The following is a 19,652-nucleotide window of genomic DNA, read 5'->3' as shown; positions in this document are numbered from 1 at the left end:
TCCCTTTCTTCTTTCTAGAGGTTTCTCTGGCCTTAGGTGCCATCAATGGTTATGGAAAAACAAAAAAAAGCTATGCTTTTACCACACCAAACTTAGAATATTGCTCGCCCTCGAGCAAAAGAAGAAAGAATAGTAGAAGAAGAAGAAGATATGGAGGTGAGTTGATGGTTTGAATTTGAGTGGGTGGGTGTAGGTGGGTTGTATGATGGTTTTAGGGGAGTAATGGATGTGAGTGGTGAAGGGTTCTTGGGAAAGGGTGATATAGGATTATGAGGAGGTAAGGTGAGTGGAGGTATGTGGGGATCCTGTGGGGTCCACAGATCCTGAGGTGTCAAGGATTTGCATCCCTGCACCAATTAGGCATGTAAAATACCTTTGCATGCAATTCTGGCGTTTAAACGCCGAACTGATGCTTGTTCTGGGCGTTCAACGCCCAGATGTAGCATGTTTCTGGCGTTGAACGCCAGCTCCATGCTTGTTTCTGGCGTTCAGCGCCAGCTCCATGCTCTGTTCTGGCATTGAACGCCAGCCAGATGCTCCTTACTAGCGTTTAAACGCCAGTAAGCCCTTCTTCCAGGGTGTGATTTTTCTTCTGCTGTTTTTGATTCTGTTTTTGATTTTTCTATTTATTTTGTGACTCCACATGATCATGAACCTAATAAAACATGAAAGAACAATAAAATAAAAATAAAATTAGATAAATAAAAATTGGGTTGCCTCCCAACAAGCGCTTCTTTAATGTCAATAGCTTGACAGTGGGCTCTCATGGAGCCTCACAGATGTTCAGAGCATTGTTGAGACTTCCCAACACCAAACTTAGAGTTTGGATATGGGAGTTCAACACCAAACTTAGAGTTTGGTTGTGGCCTCCCAACACCAAACTTAGAGTTTGATTGTGGGGGCTCTGTATGACTCTGTTTTGGGAGAAGCTTACTGTGCCTCTTTTCCATGTTTACAGAAGGATGACCTTGAGTTTTAAACACAAGGGAGTCCTCATTCAATTGAAGGACTAGTTCACCTCTGTCTACATCAATCACAACTCTTGTTGTGGCTAGGAAGGGTCTTCCAAGAATGATGGATTCATCCTCATCCTTCCCAGTATCCAGGATTATGAAATCAGCAGGGATGTAAAGGCCTTCAACCTTTACCAATCTGTCCTTTACTTGTCCATAAGCCTGTTTTCTGGAATTGTCTGCCATCTCTAATGAGATTTTAGCAGCTTGTACCTCAAAGATTCCCAATTTCTCTATTACAGAGAGTGGCATGAGGTTTATTCCTGACCCCAGGTCACATAGAGCCTTCTCAAAGGTCATGGTGCCTATGGTACAAGGTATTAGGAACTTTCCAGGATCCTATTTCTTCTGAGGCAATCTCAGTTGATCCAATGCATTTAGTTCATTGGTGAACAGGGGAGGTTCATCTCCCCAAGTCTCTTTACTAAATAAATTGGCATTCAGCTTCATGATTGTACCAAGGAACTTGGCAACTTGCTCTTCAGTAACATCTGCATTCTCTTCAGAAGAGAAATACTCATCAGAGCTCATGAATGGCATAAGGAGGTTCAATGGAATCTCTATGGTCTCTAGATGAGTCTCAGATTCCTTTGGTTCCTCAGAGGAAAACTCCTTATTGATCACTGGACATCTCAGGAGGTCTTCCTCCTTGGGATTCACGTCCTCCCCTTCCTTCTTGGATTCGGCCATGATGGTTATATCAATGGCCTTGCACTCTCCTTTTGGATTTTCTTCTGTATTGCTTGGGAGAGCACTAAGAGGGGTTTCAGTGATCTTCTTACTTAGCTGGCCCACTTGTGCCTCCAAATTTCTAATGGAGGATCTTGTTTCATTCATGAAACTCACAGTGGCCATAGATAGATCAGAGACTAAGTTTGCTAAATTAGAGGTATTTTGTTCAGAGTTCTCTGTCTGTTGCTGAGTGGATGATGGAAAAGGCTTGCTATTGCTAAACCTGTTTCTTCCACCATTATTAAAGCATTGTTGAGGCTTTTGTTGATCCTTCCATGAGAGATTTGGATGATTTCTCCATGAGGGGTTATAGGTGTTTCCATATGGTTCACCCATGTAATTCACCTCTGCTATTGCAGGGTTCTCAGGATCATAAGCTTCTTCTTCAGAAGATGCCTCTTGAGTACTGTTGGATGCAGCTTGCATTCCATTCAGACTGAGAAATCATATTGACTTGCTGAGTTAATATTTTATTCTGAGCCAATATGGCATTCAGAGTATCAATTTCAAGAACTCCCTTCTTCTGAGGCGTCCCATTACTTACAGGATTCCTCTCAAAAGTGTACATAAACTGGTTGTTAGCAACCATGTCAATAAGTTCTTGAGCTTCTGCAGGCGTTTTCTTTAGGTGAATGGATCCACCTGCAGAAGTATCCAATGACATTTTAGCTAATTCAGATAGACCATCATAGAATATATCCAGGATGGTCCGTTCTGAAAGCATGTCAGAAGGACACTTTTTGGTCAGTTCCTTGTATCTCTCCCAAGCTTCATAGAGGAATTCACCTTCTTTCTGTCTGAAGGTTTGAACATCCACTCTAAGCTTACTCAACTTTTGAGGAGGAAAGAACTTGGCTAAGAAAGCCTTGACCAGCTTATCCCAAGAGTTCAGGCTATCCTTAGGTTGAGAGTCCAACCATATTCTAGCTCTGTCTCTTACAGCAAACGGGAAAAGCATGAGCCTGTAGACTTCAGGATCTACTCCATTAGTCTTAACAATGTCACATATCTTCAAGAATTCAGTTAAGAACTGAAAGGGATCTTCAGATGGAAGTCCATGAAACTTGAAGTTTTGTTGCATCAGAGAAACTAATTGAGGTTTAAGCTCAAAATTGTTTGCTCCAATGGTAGGAATTGAGATGCTTCTTCCATGTAAATTGGAATTAGGTGCAGTAAATTCACCAAGCATCCTCCTTGCATTATTATTATTTTTGGCTGCCATCTCCTCTTCCTGTTTGAAAATTCCTATAAGGTTGTCTCTGGATTGTTGTATTTTAACTTCTCTTAGTTTCCTTTTCAGAGTCCTTTCAGGTTCAGGGTCTGCTTCAACAAGAATGTTCTTGTCCTTGCTCCTGCTCATATGAAAGAGAAGGAAACAGAAAAATAATAATAGGGATCCTTTTTACCACAGTATAGAGGTTCCTTTATTGTGAGTAGAAGAAAAGAAGAGTAGAAGAGAAAAGAAAGGAGAATCCAAACAGAAGGGTGAGGAGAGGAGAGATATGAGATGAAGAGAAGTGTTAGTAGATGAATAAATAAATAGAAGAAGATGAGAGGTGAGAGGATTTTCGAAAATTGAATTTTGAAAAAGAGTTAATGATTTTCGAAAATTAAAGGAGAATTAAAATTAAAATTTAAATTTAAACAATTAATTAATTAAAAAGAAATTTTGAAAAAGAGGGAGGTATTTTTGAAAATTAGAGACGGATAGTTAGTTAGGTAGTTTTGAAAGAGATAAGAAACAAACAAAAAGTTAATTAGTTAGTTGAAACAAATTTTGAAAATCAATTTTTAAAAGATAAGAAGATAAGAAGTTAGAAAAGATATTTTAAAATCAAATTTTTGAAAAAGATATGATATGAAGAGATATGATTAAAAAGATATGATTTTGAAAGAGATAAGATAAAAAGATATTTTTGAAAAGATATGATTGAAATTAGTTTTGAAAAAGATTTGATTTTTAAAATCACAATTAATGACTTGATTCACAAGAAATCACAAGATATGATTCTAGAACTTAAAGTTTGAATCTTTCTTAACAAGCAAGTAACAAACTTGAAATTTTTGAATCAAAACATTAATTGTTGATGATATTTTCGAAAATATGATATAAAATTATGAAAAAAATTTTTGAAAAATATTTTTAAAATTTTCGAAAATAAATAAGAAGAATGAAAAAAATTTGATTTTTGAAAAAGATTTTGAAAAGATAAGATTTTCAAATTGAAAATTTGATTTGACTCATAAGAAACAACTAAATTTTAAAAAGTTTTGAAAAAGTCAATCCAAATTTTCGAAATTTTAAGAGAGAAAAAGGGAAAGATATTTTTTTTATTTTTGAATTTTCAATGAAGAAAGAGAAAAACATCAAAAAGACTCAATACATGAAAATTTTGGATCAAAACATGTGATGAATGCAAGAACACTTTGAATGTCAAGATGAACACCAAGAACACTTTGAATGTCAAGATGAATACCAAGACTTATTTTTGAAAAATTTTCAAGAAAAGAAAACATGCAAGACACCAAACTTAAAAGATTTTTCATGTATAGACACTATGAATGCAAGAATGCATATGAAAAACAAGAAAAGACACAAAACAAGAAAATATGTAGATCTAACAAGAAGACTGGCCAAGAACAACTTGAAGATCATGAAGAACACTATGAATGCATGAATTTTCGAAAAATGCATAATAAATTTTTAGAAAAAATGCAATTGACACCAAACTTAAAAATTGACTCAAGACTCAAACAAGAAACACAAAATATTTTTAATTTTTATGATTTTATAATTTTTTTTTGTATTTTTCGAAAATTATTTGAAAAAGAAAATAAGGATTTCAAAATTTTTAATATGAATTCTAGGAATCTTGCACTCTTAGTCTAAAGCTCCAATCCGAGGGTTAGACATGGCTTAATAGCCAGCCAAGCTTTAGAAGATACAAATCAGTCATACAATAACAAATTTGATTAGCAACAACTAGCTTGCTCTTGTAATGATGACTTGGAAGCCTTAGTCCAAATGAATTTAGACATGGCTTTACAGCCAGTCAGGCTTCAACATGCTTCATGAAACACTAGAATTCATTCTTAAAAATTCTAAATAAAAATATATTTTATTTTATATTATTTTTGAAAATAAAATAAGAAGAAAATTACCCAATCTGAGCAACACGATGAACCGTCAGTTGTCCAAACTCGAACAATCTCCGGCAACGGTGCCAAAAACTTGGTATGCGAAATTGTTACTCAGGTTGTAAAATTTGTTGTTCGTTCTCTCCCTGGCAATGGTGCCAACAAACTGGTGCACAATACCATGGTCCAAACATAACTTCATAACTTCGCACAACTAACCGGCAAGTGCACTGGGTCGTCCAAGTAATAAAACCTTACGTGAGTAAGGGTCGATCCCACGGAGATTGTTGGTATGAAGCAAGCTATGGTCATCTTGTAAATCTCAGTTAGGCGGATAATAATTGATTATGGAGTTTTCGAAAATAAATAATAAATAAACAAAAAATAAAGATAAAAATACTTATGTAACTCATTGGTGAGAATTTCAGATAAGCGTATAGAGATGCTTTCGTTCCTCTGAACCTCTGCTTTCCTGCTGTCTTCATCCAATCCATCCTACTCCTTTCCATGGCAAGCTTTATATAGGGCATTACCGTTGTCAATGGCTACATCCCATCCTCTCTGTGAAAAAGGTCCAAATGCTCTGTCACGGCATGGCTAATCATCTGGAGGTTCTCGATCATACTGGAATAGGATTTACCCTCCTTTTGCGTCTGTCACTACGCCCAGCACTCGCGAGTTTGAAGATCGTCACAGCCATCCCTTCCCAGATCCTACTCAGAATACCACAGACAAGGTTTAGACTTTTCGGATCTCAGGAATGGCCATCCATGGGTTCTAACTTGTACCACGAAGATTCTAATATCTCGGACTCGGTCCTCTGTATTAGATATCTAAGAGATACTCATTCTAGCTTGTTTGCATGTAGAATGGAAGTGTTTGTCAGGCACGCGTTCATAGGTGAGAATGATGATGAGCGTCACATAATCATCACATTCATCATGTTCTTGGGTGCAAATGGATATCTTAGAAGCAGAATAAGTTGAATTGAATATAAAACAGTAGTACTTTGCATTAAATCATGAGGAACAACAGAGCTCCACACCTTAATCTATGGAGTGTAGAAACTCTACCGTTTGAAAATACATAAGTGATGAAGGTCCAGGCATGGCCGAATGGCCAGCCCCCAACGTGATCAATAGATCAAAAGATAATCCAAAGATCCTAAGATGAAAATACAATAGTAAAAAGTCCTATTTATACTAAACTAGTTATTAGGGTTTACAGAAGTAAGTAATTGATGCATAAATCCACTTCCGGGGCCCACTTGGTGTGTGCTTGGGCTGAGCTCGAAGTTTAGATGTGTAAAGGCTTCTTTTGGAGTTGAACGCCAAGTTGTAACGTATTTTTGGCGTTCAACTCTGGTTCATGATGTGTTTCTGGCGTTTAACTCCAGACTGCAGCATAGAACTGGTGTTCAACGCCCTTTTGCGTCGTCTAAACTCGGCCAAAGTATGGACTATTATATATTTCTGGAAAGCCCTGAATGTCTACTTTCCAACGCAATTGGAAGCGCGCCATTTTGAGTTCTATAAATCCAGAAAATCCACTTTGAGTGTAGGGAGGTCAGAATCCAACAGCATCAGCAGTCCTTCTTCAACCTCTGAATCTGATTTTTGCTCAAGTCCCTCAATTTCAGCCAGAAAATACCTAAAATCATAGAAAAATACACAAACTCATAGTAAAATCCAGAAATGTGAATTTAACATAAAAACTAATAAAAACATCCCTAAAATAACTAGATCCTACTAAAAACATACTAAAAACAATGCCAAAAAGAGTATAAATTATCCGCTCATCAGCTTGATTTACATTTCCTGCAAATTTAGATCTTCTGCAATTATTCTAAGTTCTAATTTACTGCTTTCTTTATTCTCTAGCACCCAGCCCCCTTTCATTTCATGCAATTTACCTTTCTTGTCATTTAAGATTTTGCCAATTTACATTTCTTGCTCTTTACATTTCTACTCAATTACTTTCTGAAACTTTAAATTTCTTGTCATTTGCATTCTGTTATCCAATTCTCATTCAATACACCAATGTTAGCTTGACTAAATTAATCACCTCACTAAAGTTGCTTGATCCATCAATCCTTGTGGGATCGACCTCACTCTTGTGAGTTATTACTACTTGATGCGACCCGGTACACTTACCAGTGAGTTTGTGTGAAATCATTTTTTCCTCATCAGAGCACTCTGGATGGAATGTCAAAGTTAAACGCCAGTGAAGAAGCCCTCACTGGGCGTTCAACGCCCTAAGAGGGGAGCATTTCTGGCGTTGAACGCCAGCGAGGGAGCAGCCCCTGGGCATTCAAACGCTAGTGCAAGAGAGCAGGGAACCTGGATTCCCTAGCCTCTCAGGACCTGTGGGTCCCATATCATCTTCACCTACCCTACCTATCCCACCTACTTTCACACTTCCCCATACACACTTCTCCATAAACCCTTGTGATGACATGTCATCATGTCATGTTTTTCTATGCTTTTTCATACAAGAAATTGATGATTAGTGCTTAAATATTGCATTCTTTTGTGCTTAAATAGAATATTTCTTTAATCTTTTGTTTTTATAAACTTTGTAGGAAATAAGAAGAAAAAGAAGCAAAAAAAGCACAAAATAAGCTAAAAAGAAGAAAAGAGGAATTTTGGGTACGCTTTGAAGATTGAGCACGCTTTGGAACCTTAGGCCACGCTTTTAAAAGCATGGCCCATGACCATGAAGCCAAGGAATGAAAGAAACAAAGGCTAGCGCTCATTAAAGGGAGCACTACGCTCAATTTTTTTCACTTTTTCGGGCTTTTCTTTAAGCCTTGTGACAGCATGACCATGCCTCCTTCAAAGGGCCATAACTTGAGCTACAGATGTCCAATTGATGCGCTTCTAGTTACGTTGGAAATTTGACATTCAGAGATTTCCAACAATATATAGTAATCTATATTTGGCATGAAATTAAAGCATAAGTAATAGGCATCTTTAAGGCCCAAAAACTAACCAAGCAAGTGCTCTCACTAAGGCTCGAAGAGGGGAACCAAGCAAATGAAGAGTAGCGCTAAAAAACTCAAGCATAGCGCTCCCTTTCCTCAACTTTTTCGTGCCTCCCATTCTAGGGAAGCAAGGCACACAACCAAGCATGCACTGGCCAAGGCTCGAAGAGGGGCACCAAGAGGAAAGCAAGGAGCGCTCAACAAAGGCCCAAGCAAGGAGCGCTCAAAGAAGTGAGCACTACGCTCACAAGTGTGAGCATTTTCGTGCTCTCTTGGCAAGGATAGCTGGGTTCAAAGCTGGCCTAGGGAAGCAATAAAGTGTAGCGCTCAAAGGGTGAGTGGAACGCTCAAAATATGAGCGCTAGGTGCATGCCATGCTATGGGCAAGGAGCAATGCACACAAGGGATGCCACAAGGAGTGAACGCTACGTTCACTAAAGAGCACAGAACGCTCCCCTAGAAGGTTCCCACACACCAAACCAACTTGAACCAAGCACCTGACCTATGCCACTTGAACCAAGGCCACCTAGATCCATTTTTTCTTCAAATCCAAAGCAAGCAAAGCCCATTATCATCACTCAAAAGCACAAGAGATAGTTAGAATAGAAATTTCATTTAAATTGTAATTTGTTTTCAATTTTAATTTTATTTTTGTAAAGCCTATATAAAGGCATCAATTCTATTTCATTAAGGAGGCTAGCTCTGCTAGAGAGCATTAGGAGTAGGGTAGAATAGAAAGTCCTCTTTGAAACACTTTAACTTTTCTACAATTGTCAATTTGGTTTATGAAATTTCATATTTCTGAATCTTCTCTTCTGCAATTTTGCTTTCTAAAATTTTACATGAGTTTGCTGTGAGCTTGATTTACAATTCTAAGCAATTTAAATTTCCCTGCACCTCAATTTCCTTTTTCGTTGATCTAAATTTACTTTCCTGCAATTTAACTCCTCTACAATTGTTCTAAGCTTTGATCTACTGCTTTCATTTAACTTTCCAGCATCCAGCCCCCTTTACATTTGCTACAATCTACATTTCTTATTATGTTTACATTGCTCCCAATTTACTTTCCTGCAATTTAAATCTCTCTGCAAGTGTTCTGAGTTTTGATGTATTGCTTCCTTTAATTTCTAGAGCCCCCTTTACATTTGATGCAATTTACATTTCTTGTCATTTAAGATTCTGTCAATTTACATTTCTTGCTCTTTAAGATTCTACTCATTTACTTTCTGCAACTTTAAATTCACTGCTATTTACATTCTGTTGCTTCAATTTCACTTCAATTCACCAATGTTAGCTTGACTAGACTAATCACTCACTAAAGTTGCTTGATCCATCAATCCCTGTGGGATTGACCTCACTCTAAGTGAGTTTTACTGCTTGATGCGACCCGGTACACTTGCCGGTGAGTTTTGGTGTGGAATCTAATTTTCACCCATCACCTAGCCCAATCAAATACATACCACTTTCTCACATCCATCATAACTCCCACGTACCCCCACCCACTTCAAAATCAAATTTCCCGCCCAAAACCCACCCTATGACCGAACCCAAGCCCTACCCACTCCTATAAATACCCCTCTCCATTACCCTTCATACACATACCTCTCATACACTAATACACCCACAAGGTCGAGCCCTCTCTCTCCCTCTCCCTCTCCCTCTCCCTCTCCCTCTTTCTATTTTCTTCTTCTTCTACTCCATTCTTCTTCTTCCTTTATTTTTGCTCGAGGACGAGCAAAGTTTTAAGTTTGGTGTTGGAAAAGTATAGCTTTTTTCTCTTTCCATTACCATTTGTGACACCCAAGTAGTGGCTGAGAAGAAAGTGATCCCTGAGGTCCCTTTCATGCTCAAGAAGAATGAGTATCCGAAAATCCGAAGAGAGATCCGGAGAAGAGGTTAGGAAGTCCTAACCAATGCCATCCAAGATATTGGGATTCTCATGGTGCAAGAGTTTTATGCTAATGCATGGGTTACCAAAAACCATGACACTAGTGTGAACCCAAATCCAAGGAATTGGATCACCATGGTCTGAGGAAGAATCTTAGATTTCAGCCCGGAAAGTGTGATGATGGTGTTCAACTTGCCTCTAATGCAAGGAGATCTTCATCTTTACACTAGGAGAGTCAATCATGATCAGAGATTGGATCAAGTGTTCTCAGATATCTGTGTAGAAGGCGCATAGTAGAAAAGGGATTCCCAAGGCAAGCCCATTCAGTTAAGAAGGGTTGACCTTAAGCCCATAGCTAGAGGATGGTTGGAATTCATCCAAAGGTCCCTCATCCCTACTAACAACCGGTCAGAAGTGACTATTGATAGAGCCATCATGATTCATTGCATCATGATTGGAACTGAGGTGGAAGTTCATGAGGTAATTCCTCAAGAACTATACAAGGTAGCTGAGAAGCCTTACACCAATGCAAGGTTAGCATTCCCACACCTCATCTGTTACCTATGCAATTCAGCTGGAATTGTCATAAATGGAGATGTCTCCATTGGGGAGGACAAGCCCATAACTAAGAAGCGGATAGAGCAAACTAGAGAGCATGCACAAGAGCCTGTGCATCCACCTCATCATGAGATCCCTGAGATGCCTTAAGGGATATATTTTCCTCTCCAAAGCTATTGGGATCAATGGCAAACTTCTCTTGGAGAATTGAGCACCAACATGGAACAATTGAGGATGGAGCATCAAGACCATGCTACCACTCTCAATGAAATAAGAGAAGATCAAAGAGCCATAAGGGAAGACCAAGGGGCTATGAGGGAAGAGCAACAAAGGCAAAGTGAGGACATAGAAGAGATCAAGCAGCACATTGGATCCTCAAGGAGGAGCACTAGACGCCACCATTAAAGGTGGATTTGTTCTCTTTTACACCCCTTTCCTATTATTTTTCTATTTTCTGTCTCTGTATTTATCTGTTCTCTTGTTCTAGTTGCATGATCATTTGCATGGATGTCTTTAAGTTGTAAAATGTTCCATATATCTCTCACCTTGCTTAAATAAAATTTTCTTTAAAGAATTGAGAGATGCATGAATTTCAAGTTTAAAATAAGATTAGTTTAATTATTTTGATGTGGTGTCATTTGCTTTTGTTTTCTGAATGTATGATTAAACAGTGCATATTTGGAGTTGAGATTTTAGAATGTTGGATCTTGAAAGAATAAAGGAAAAAGGAAAAGTATTATTGATAATCTGAAAAATCTAAACATTGATTCTTGAAGCAAGAAAAAGCAGCAAAAAAAAAAGAAAAAGAAAAAGCATGTTGCAAAAGAAAAAATATGCATGCAAGAAAGGAAAAATGGCGAAAAAGAAAAAAATGAAAAGCACAAAAGCATTCAATATTTAAGCACTAATCATCAATTTCTTGTATGAAAAAGCATAGAAAAATATGTCATGATGACATGTCATCACAACACCAAACTTAAACCTTGCTTGTCCCCAAGCAAGAAAAGAATCATGCAATAGAGATTGACAACCCAAGGTAAGAAGAATAGCAACCCAATGTTCATGGTTGGCTAGTTTTTTATGCATGCCACAATCACAAAAGAAATGTAAATGATTGATGCTTCTATCTAGCTCATTTTATGAAATCTTTTCCTTATGTTTCTTCCTTGAAACAAGCTTTTCATTCTCTTATTAGCTTCTCCTTTTGGGTGCTTTGCCCCGTGAGTTGATAACAAAGCTACGACTCTAAATGCTTTGTTTTCAAGTATTACCACTTGATACATAAGCACCACAAGCATTTAATTAGAGGTCCTTTTTAGCTAATTTGTTTCTTTTCTTTACTCTCTAATCATTGATGCTCAGAGCCTTGAGCTTTGAGGGAGTACTTTTGCACTTGCGCCTAGCCTTGACTCTAAGTGTTTTGTTTTCAAGCTTTTTGCTTGATACATAAACACCACAAGTACTTAACAATTGAGTTGTCCTTGGTACTCAGAGCCTTCAACTTTCCCATGCTTTCCCTTTTTCTTTCTTGCCTTAATTTGCAATTGATTCTTCAAGGTTTTCATGATTTCCAAAGATTTCATAAAATGTCCTAGATGAAAACTTCAATTAAATAAAATCTAATGCAATTGAGCAATAATTAATCAAACTAGCCTTCCAATACTTGTATACCCATGCTTAAATTCTTCTTTAATGACCTTGTTTGTTTATGATCATGATTCCTTAATTACTTTGACTCACATAATTCAAGATGGTAATCATAATGTCACAGCAAGATGTTACAAATCAAAATTTAGGCTATGCTTATTCATACACACATGCATACGGAGAAGATAAAGACAATCATGCAATTTACAGTGCTGGAAATAAGTAGGGAGAAAAAGTAACGTTACCACTGGTGCACGAAATTGTGATCCCATTAATGTAGTACTCTTTGTTATTGTATGGAATCATTATTATGGCTCTTTACTATGTGTGGACACAACTCCGTACAACTAACCAGCAAGTGCACTAGGTCGTCCAAGTAATACCTTACGTGAGTAAGGGTCGAATCCCACGGAGATTGTTGGTATGAAGCAAGCTATGGTCACCTTGTAAATCTCAGTTAAGTTGACTCATATGGGTTACAATATATTATGTAAATAAAACATAGAGTGGGGATAGAGATACTTATGTAAATTCATTGGCAGGGATTTCAGATAAGCGAATGGAGATGTTTTTCGTTCCTCTGAACCTCTGCTTTCCTGCTATCTTCATCCAATCAGTCTCACTCCTTTCCATGGCTGGCTGTATGCAAGGGCATCACCGTTGTCAGTGGCTACATCCCCTCCTCTCAGTGAATCATATGCTCACGCACCCTGTCACGGCACGGCTATTCATCTGTCGGTTCTCGATCATGCTGGAATAGGATTCACCCTCCTTTTGCGTCTGTCACTAACGCCCAACAATCGCGAGTTTGAAGCTCGTCACAGTCATTCAATCATTGAATCCTACTCAGAATACCATAGACAAGGTTTAGACCTTCCGGATTCTCTTGAATGCCGCCATCATTCTAGCTTACGCCACAAAGATTCTGGTTAGGAGATCTAAGAGATATTCATTCTAGCTTAATTCATGTAGAACAGAAGTGTTTGTCAGGCACGCGTTCATAGGGGAGAAGGATGATGAGAGTCACACATAATCATCACCTTCATCACGTTCTTGGGTGCGAATGGATATCTTAGAAGCGAAATAAGAATAATTGAATAGAAAACAGTAGTACTTTGCATTAATCTTTGAGGAACAGCAGAGCTCCACACCTTAATCTATGGAGTGTAGAAACTCTACCGTTAAAAATACATAAGTGAAAGGTCCAGGCATGGCCGAGAGGCCAGCCCCTCTGATCTAAGAACCAGGCGTCCAAAGATGTCTAATACAATAGTAAGAGGTCCTATTTATAATAAACTAGCTACTAGGGTTTACATGAGTAAGTATTTGATGTATAAATCCACTTCCGGGGCCCACTTGGTGTGTGTTTGGGCTGAGCTTAAGTGTTGCACGTGCAGAGGCCATTTGTGGAGTTGAACGCCAGTTTTTGTGCCAGTTTGGGCGTTCAACTCTGGTTTTGGATCCTTTTCTGGCGCTGGACGCCAGATTTGGGTAGATAGCTGGCGTTGAACGCCAGTTTACGTCATCAATTCTTGGCCAAAGTATAGACTATTATATATTTCTGGAAAGCCCTGGATGTCTACTTTCCAACGCAATTGGAAGCGCTCCATTTCGAGTTCTATAGCTCCAGAAAATTTACTTTGAGTGCAGGGAGGTCAGAATCCAACAGCATCAGCAGTCCTTTTTCAACCTCTGAATCTGATTTCTGCTCAAGTCCCTCAATTTCAGCCAGAAAATACCTAAAATCACAGAAAAACACACAAACTCATAGTAAAGTCCAGAAATATGAATTTAACATAAAATCTATTAAAAACATCCCTAAAAGTAACTAGATTCTACTAAAAATATACTAAAAACAATGCCAAAAAGCGTATAAATTATCCGCTCATCACAACACCAAACTTAAATTGTTGCTTGTCCCCAAGCAACTGAAAATCAAAATAGGATAAAAAGAATAGAATATACTATAAATTCCAAACTATCAATGAAACAGAGCTTCAATCATATGAGCGGGACTTATAGCTTTTTGCCTCTTGAATAGTTTTGGCATCTCACTTTATCCATTGAGGTTCAGAATGATTGGCATCTATATGAACTTCAGATTTCGAATAGTGTTATTGACTCTCTTAGTTCAGTATGATGATTCTTGAACACAGCTTCTTTATGAGTCTTGGCCGTGGCCCTAAGCACCTTGTTTTCCAGTATTACCACCGGATACATAAATGCCACAGACACATAATTGGGTGAACCTTTTCAGATTGTGACTCAGCTTTGCTAAAGTCCCCAATTAGAGGTGTCCAAGGTTCTTAAGCACACTCTTTTTTTGCTTTGGACCTTGACTTTAACCGCTCAGTCTCAAGTTTTCACTTGACACCTACACGCCACAAGCACATGGTTAGGGACAGCTTGGTTTAGCTGCTTAGACCAGGATTTTATTCCTTTAGGCCCTCCTATCCACTGATGCTCAAAGCCTTGGGATCCTTTTTATTTGCCCTTGCCTTTTGGTTTTAAGGGTTATTGGCTTTTTCTCTTGCCTCTTGGTTTTAAGAGCTTTTGGCTTTTTCTGCTTGCTTTTTCTTTTTCTTTCTAAATTTTTTTTTCGCCTATTTTGTTTTTTTCTGCAAGCTTTGTTCTTTTGCTGCTTTTTCTTGCTTCAAGAATCATTTTTATGATTTTTCAGATTATCAAATAACATGTCTCCTAGTCATCATTCTTTCAAGAGCCAACATATTTAACATTCTTAAACAACAACTTCAAAAGACATATGCACTGTTCAAGCATACATTTAGAAAACAAGAGGCATTATCACCACATCAATATAATTAAACTAAGTTCAAGGATAAATTCAAAACTCATGTACTTCTTGTTCTTTTGAATTAAAACAGTTTGGATTTTAAGAGAGGTGATGGATTCATAGGACGTTCATATCTTTAAGACAAAGTTACTAACTACTAATGATCATGTAATGAAGGCACAAACATAGATAAGCACATAACATAGAAAACGAAAAACAAAGAAAGTAAGAACAAGGAATGAGTCCACCTTAGTGATGTCCTTGAGCTCTTCTATGTCTCTTCCTTGTCTTTGCTGCTCCTCCTTCATTGCTTTTAGATCTTCTCTGATTTCATGAAGGATGATGGAGTGCTCTTGATGTTCCACCCTTAGTTGCTTCCAATAATTGTGTGGAGAAAAATGTATCCCCTGAGGTATCTCAGGGATCTCTTGATTTGCAGTCAAATGTTCTACCACTGAGCTATAGATCCTTTACATAATTGTTTTACCACACCAAACTTAGAATGTTGCTCGCCCTCGAGCAAAAGAAGAAGGGATAGATGAAGAAGAAGATGTGGAAATAAAAACTAGGATTATGAGGAGGTAAGGTGGGGATCCTGTGGGGTCCACAGATCCTGAGGTGTCAAGGCATTTACATCCCTGCACCAATTTAGGCATGCAAAATGCCCTTGCACACAACTCTGGGCGTTCAGCGCCAGGTTGGTGCCCAGTTTGGGCGTTCAACGCCCCTTTGCTGCCATTTCTGGCGTTGAACGCCAGAACCATGCTTGTTCTGGGCGTTCAGCGCCAGGATGCTCCCATTCTGGGCGTTCAGCGCCAGAACTATGCTCTGTTCTGGCGTTTGAACGCCAGACAGATGCTCCTCCAGGGTGTGATTTTTCTTCTGCTGTTTTTGATTCCGTTTTTGATTTTTTTGTTTATTTTGTGACTCCACATGATCATGAACCTAAGAAAACATGAAAAATAGTAAAAATAAGAATTAGATAAACATTGGGTTGCCTCCCAACAAGCGCTTCTTTAATGTCAATAGCTTGACAGTGGGCTATCATGGAGCCTCACAGATGTGCAGAGCTTTGTTGAGACTCTCCAACACCAAACTTAGAGTTTGGATATGGGAGTTCAGCACCAAACTTAGAGTTTGGTTGTGGCCTCCCAACACCAAACTTAGAGTCTGACTGTGGGGGCTCTGGTTGACTCTGCTTTGAGAGAAGCTTTTCATGCTTCCACTCCATAGTTGCAGAGGGAGATCCTTGGGTTTTGAATACAAGGGAGTTCTCATTCCATTGAAGGAATATTTCACCTCTGTCAACATCAATCACAGCTCTTGCTGTGGCCAGGAAAGGTCTTCCTAGGATGATGGATTCATCCTCTTCCTTTCCAGTATCCAGGACTATGAAATCAGTAGGTATGTAAAGGCCCTCAACCTTTACTAATACATCTTCTACTTGTCCATAAGCCTGTCTTTTTGAGCTGTCTGCCATCTCTAATGAGATTTTAGCAGCTTGCACCCCATAGATTCCCAGTTTCTCTATTACAGAGAGGGGCATGAGGTTTATCCCTGAACCAAGGTCACATAGAGCCTTAAAGATCATGGTGCCTATGGTACAGGGTATTATGAACTTTCCAGGATCCTGTCTCTTCTGAGGCAATGTCAGTTGATCCAGATCACTTAGTTCATTGATGAACAAGGGAGGTTCAACTTCCCAAGCATCAATGCCAAATAATTTGGCATTCAGCTTCATGATTGCACCAAGAAACTTGGCAGTTTGCTCTTCAGTGACATCCTCATTCTCTTCAGAAGAGGAATACTCATCAGAGCTCATGAAGGGCATAAGGAGGTTCAATGGAATCTCTATGGTCTCTAGATGAGCCTCAGAGTCCTTTGGTTCCCCAGAGGGAAGCTCCTTATTGATCACTGGACGTCCCAGGAGGTCTTCCTCCTTGGGATTCACGTCCTCTCCTCTCCTCACAGGTTCGGCCAGGGCACTTATGTCAATGGCCTTGCACTCTCCTTTTGGGTTCTCTTCTGTATTGCTTGGGAGAGTACTAGGAGGGATATCAGTGATCCTTTTACTCAGCTGGCCCACTTGTGCTTCCAGATTTCTAATGGAAGACCTTGTTTCATTCATGAAACTTACAGTGGCCTTAGATAGATCAGAGACTAGATTTGCTAAATTAGAAGCATTTTGTTCAGAGTTCTCTGTCTGTTGCTGAGTTGATGATGGAAAAGGTTTGCTATTGCTAAACCTGTTTCTTCCACCATTATTAAAGCCTTGTTGGGGCTTTTGATCCTTCCATGAGAAATTTGGATGATTTCTCCATGTTGAGTTATAGGTGTTTCCATAAGGTTCACCTAAGTAATTTACCTCTGCTATTGCAGGGTTCTCAGGATCATAAGCTTCTTCTTCAGAAGATGCCTCTTGAGTACTGTTGGATGCAGCTTGCATTCCATGCAGACTCTGAGAGATCATATTGACTTGCTGAGTCAATATTTTATTCTGAGCCAATATGGCATTCAGAGTATCAACTTCAAGAACTCCCTTCTTCATAGGCGTCCCATTACTCACAGGATTCCTTTCAGAAGTGTACATGATCTGGTTATTAGCAACCATGTCAATGAGTTCTTGAGCTTCTGCAGGCGTTTTCTTTAGGTGAATGGATCCACCTGCAGAAGTATCCAATGACATCTTAGATAACTCAGACAGACCATCATAGAATATATCCAGGATGGTCCATTCTGAAAGCATGTCAGAAGGACACTTTTTGGTCAACTGTTTGTATCTTTCCCAAGCTTCATAGAGAGATTCACCTTCTTTCTGTCTGAAGGTTTGAACATCAGCTCTAAGCTTGCTCAGCTTTTGAGGAGGAAAGTACTTGGCTAAGAAAGCCGTGACCAGCTTATCCCAAGAGTTCAGGCTGTCTTTAGGTTGAGAATCCAACCATAATCTAGCTCTGTCTCTTACAGCAAAAGGGAAAAGCATGAGCCTGTAGACTTCAGGATCTACTCCATTAGTCTTAACAGTATCACATATCTGCAAGAATTCAGTTAAGAACTGAAAAGGATCTTCGGATGGAAGTCCATGAAACTTGCAGTTCTGCTGCATCAGGGAAACTAATTGAGGTTTCAGCTCAAAATTGTTTGCTCCAATGGCAGGAATGGAGATGCTTCTTCCATGTAAATTGGAATTAGGTGCAGTAAAGTCACCAAGCATTCTCCTTGCATTGTTGTTGGGTTCGGCTGCCATCTCCTTTACTTGTTCGAAATTTTCAATCAAGTTGTCTCTGGATTGTTGTAATTTAGCTTCTCTTAATTTTCTCTTTAGAGTCCTTTCAGGTTCTGGATCAGCTTCAACAAGAATGCCTTTTTCTCTGTCCCTGCTCATAAGAAAAAGGAGAACAAAAGAAAAGAAGAGGAGTCCTCTATGTCACAGTAAAGAGGATCCTTATTGTTAGTAGAAGAAAAGAAGAAGAAATTCGAACACAGATAGAGTAGGGGGTTCGAATTTGGTGATGATGTGAGGAAGTAATGTTAGTTAATGAATGAATAAATAGAATAGGATGAGAGAGAGGGGGGGAATTTTCGAAAATTATTTTTGAAAAGGAGTTAGTGACTTTTGAAAATTGGTTTTTTGAAAGTTGTTAGTATTTTATTTATTTTTTTTTTCGAAATTTTTGAAATAAAAAATAAAAAATAAAAATAATTAGTTAATAAAAAAGAATTTTTTTGAAAAAGGGGAAGATATTTTCGAAAATTAGAGAGAGAGAGTTAGTTAGGTAGTTTTGAAAAAGTTAAGAAACAAACAAAAAGTTAGTTAGTTAGTTGAAACAAATTTTGAAAAGATAGGAAGTTAGGAAGTTAGAAAAGATATTTTGAAAAGATATTTTTGAAAAAGATAAGATAAGAAGATATTTTTGAAAAGATATGATTGAAATTAGTTTTGAAAAAGATTTGATTTTTAAAATCTCAATTAATGACTTGATTCATAAGAAATCACAAGATATGATTCTAGAACTTCAAAGTTTGAATCTTTCTTAACAAGCAAGTAACAAACTTCAAATTTTTGAATCAAAACATTAATTGATTAGTTATTTTCGAAAATTTTGTATAAAAATAAGAAAAAGATTTTTGAAAAATATTTTTGGAATTTTCGAAAATAACTAAAAATTTTGAAAAAGATTTGATTTTTGAAAAAGATTTTGAAAAAGATAAGATTTTCAAATTGAAAATTTGATTTGACTCATTGGCAACAACTTGATTTTAAAAAATTTTGAAAAAGTCAATCCAAATTTTCGAATTTGATGAGAGAAAAAGGGAAAGATAATTTTTTTGATTTTTGAAATTTTTATGAAAAACATGAAAATTATGCAATGCATGAAATTTTTAGATCAAAACAATGAATGCATGCAAGAATGCTATGAATGTCAAGATGAACACCAAGAACACTTTGAAGAACATGATGAACATCAAGAACATATTTTTGAAAAATTTTTAATGCAAAGAAAACATGCACGACACCAAACTTAGAATTCTTTAATGCTTAGGCACTAAGAATTCAAGAATGCATATGAGAAACATGAAAAGACACAAAACAAAAAATCATCAAGATCAAACAAGAAGACTTACCAAGAACAACTTGAAGATCATGAAGAACACTATGAATGCATGATATTTTCGAAAAATGCTAAATGCATATGCATGTGACACCAAACTTATAATATGACTCAAGACTCAAACAAAAAACATGAAATATTTTTTATTATTATGATTTTATGATTTTTTTGGATTTTTAACTTATAATTTTCTAAAATTATTTAGAAAAAAGAAAAATAAGGATTCAAAATTTTTAATATGAATTCCAGGAATCTTATGCTCTAAAGCTCCAATCAAAGGGTCAGGCAT

The 19,652-nt window shown here is 37.8% G+C and overlaps 2 non-coding genes across 2 annotated transcripts; both read left to right on the top strand.

Annotated features, from left to right (window-relative positions):
• Window positions 1–2,463: 2,463 nt before the first annotated feature.
• LOC112725813 (small nucleolar RNA R71) lies at window positions 2,464–2,571 on the top strand. Its single transcript, XR_003164896.1, has one exon. It is a non-coding gene; the product is annotated as a small nucleolar RNA R71 (small nucleolar RNA).
• Window positions 2,572–17,493: 14,922 nt separating this feature from the next.
• Window positions 17,494–17,601, top strand: LOC112725555 (small nucleolar RNA R71). The gene has a single exon (XR_003164656.1). It is a non-coding gene; the product is annotated as a small nucleolar RNA R71 (small nucleolar RNA).
• The last annotated feature ends 2,051 nt before the right edge of the window (window positions 17,602–19,652 follow it).

The sequence above is a fragment of the Arachis hypogaea genome, chromosome 11 (genome assembly GCF_003086295.3).
Source record: "Arachis hypogaea cultivar Tifrunner chromosome 11, arahy.Tifrunner.gnm2.J5K5, whole genome shotgun sequence".
NCBI classification, from domain to species: domain Eukaryota; kingdom Viridiplantae; phylum Streptophyta; class Magnoliopsida; order Fabales; family Fabaceae; genus Arachis; species Arachis hypogaea.
The sequence above is the reverse complement of the archived record's forward strand: the minus strand, read 5'-3'. Positions and strand labels throughout refer to the sequence as shown.